General features: G+C 39.4%; 1 pseudogene; it reads left to right on the top strand.

Moving 5' to 3' along the window:
• The first annotated feature begins 216 nt into the window (after positions 1-216).
• LOC140946918 (uncharacterized) lies at positions 217-1005 on the top strand (annotated as a pseudogene).
• The last annotated feature ends 1459 nt before the right edge of the window (positions 1006-2464 follow it).

Genomic DNA, 2464 nt, shown 5'->3' with positions numbered 1-2464 from the left:
CAGATCGTAAGAGGAGTCACGTATTTGACGAAGTCCACTCAATAGTGAACGTGAATGATAGCGCAGAGGCAATATCCACACATTATCTGTACCGATATAATGATATACCTGTCATAAAAAGACAGTGAAGCAAAGCCTTTTTTTCATTTGAAAGAATCTCAGAACGAGGCATTAATACCACCAAAGTTCTGTAGCTTATCTTGCCGGCGAGAAGCAATGAAGACGTGTTCATGCCTTGTAACTCTTTCCCTTTCTCTAGCTTTTGTGAACGCTTTCAGCACTGAAGAACATGCCAAGAGATTCTTCCGTCCAGAACACAGAGCATTATTGCCTGAAACGACAAGCTTAGAATTCGATCCGAGACGAACCAGCTCTCTAGTTAACATCTTTCCAGAATGACGAGTCGACAAAGTGCTTGGCTCATTGTGAGCCATCTTGTGAGAAGCTGGATATACCGGCATATTTAAGGGTAAGCAATCGGAAACAAACGTCTTATTTTATGGCAATTCTCAAAACAAACTGCTCCTTAGGTTATGTCAATAGATTTACATAGTATTTTAGGCTGCTAAATACCACCCAGACTGCCGTATGAAAAACATCCATATCTTGAAGCACTACCTTCCAAAGTGCTTATTTTTTGTTGTTGTTTTTTCGTTTGTAAATTTTAATTTTGGAGTAAAAAGATGAATGATTCGAAGGACTGGCCTTGCTTTTCTTGTCTAAATATAGTTGAGCGAAGTTTTCACAAATTTGAGGACACGCCAATCAACGGCGTTTTGGGATCAATAGTGGTGTTCAAGAAGACTCCCAGATATTGATGCAAGTTCCTGGCGCTCTATCAGTTCGAGTGTTGTAGAGCCTGCAATGCTGTCTATGCTAAATGCATGAAATCTGTTGGAAGTTATAGGGGTGGTCCCGAGTTCTGCTATCGTAACGCTTACAAATTCATGTGCAAATGCTTGGAGAAGCATACCCCTTTAGAGAATTATTACCCTTGAACTTTTCTCTAACAGCTGTTCTTGTGTGGCGTCCACTTTTTCATTTCTTTGTATTTGTATTCGAGCGTCAGTAGCAAAAATATTACACCCTTTCCAATGTAAGGTATAGGAAGAAATTGCTCTCTAACACTCAGTTTATCGCTTTTCTCGTTACTCTATATTGTTGTGTTTGAGTTTTATAATCATTTTTTGTTACTTCTTACAATTCGCATTTGCTTACAGGTTTGTAATGACAAAAGTATTCAGGAGTAAAAATCACAAAATAATTAAAATATTTCAACTGATACTAAAATAAATAGTTTTGAAAGTTTATAAAGCGATTGTATAATTATGGCTTCCCTGTGCCTGTTAACGTGTACATTTTAGGGCTGAAGGACATTTAAAAACATAAATACCTCAAAGATGAAAGAAAGTGAACAGTGAGACCAATTCTTACAATTTTCAGGTACATTGTTGTCTATTTCAATGGATAGTTAAGAGGATATCAATGAATGAACTACATGTCTAGCGTAATTGTTACTGTCGTAATGGTATATGAATTAAAAAATAATAATAATTAAAAAAAAATGTCGCACCCCTTTTTTTGGTATGCAAAATTGCAATTAAAATCTTTGCCCTATATTTAGGGCCTGTTTACATGGAGGTGGGGGACTCCAGGTAGGTGAAGTAACCCGCTTAGGTGGGGTAAAACAATAACCGGCTCCTTTACATGGAATCTTACAACCCCGCAATCCCGGGGTGCACTATCTCTTATGGATTGGTCGCTAAGCATGTAAACAAGAAAAAATGCTGGCAAAACAAGTGTTTTGGCGATTAATGCTCTTCTACACTCATTGCTGCTCTTACTGCGACCTTCAGTGCTCTTGCTTTCTATTGTTACCTTTAATAATGATAAAAGCCACCGCCAAAGTGAATTTTGCGCGAATTTGATGTATCACGACTTCGACCCCGGCTAGGCGGATTATCCCACCTAGAAACGTTTACATGGCAAAATTATACCCCAGCTGGGAGGGTTACTCGGTCTGGCAGACCGGGCTACCCGCCGTCCCACCTACGTGATCAAATTAAAATGAGAGATTAAATATGGACAGGCGGGTTACTCCACCTCGGCGGGTTACCTCACCTACCTGGATTCCCCCATCCCCATGTAAACAGGCCCTTACTCCTCCGTTTTTTTTATAAATTTGCGACATATTTGCAAGGAGCATTTTTTTTTCGTTCAGTGGGATAAAAAAAGACAAACTGAATTTCATGAGCAAATGACATCTAACCCAGTCTTTACAAAGAGAAATGTACAAAAAGCTAACGTTTATCGTTTTCAATGTATTTAGGAGGACACTGTCGTTGGGTGCCCCTGGCTTATCTCCTAGATTCTCGTCCGGAGCAAATTGCAAAGTCGTCATCCAAAAAAGGTGGTCGCGGTGGCTGAAATTTGGTGCTGGATATACATTGTACCCAAACGCATG

The sequence above is a fragment of the Porites lutea genome, chromosome 8 (genome assembly GCF_958299795.1).
Source record: "Porites lutea chromosome 8, jaPorLute2.1, whole genome shotgun sequence".
Classification (NCBI taxonomy): domain Eukaryota; kingdom Metazoa; phylum Cnidaria; class Anthozoa; order Scleractinia; family Poritidae; genus Porites; species Porites lutea.
Note: the sequence above shows the minus strand (reverse complement) of the source record. Positions and strands in the feature narration are given on the sequence as shown.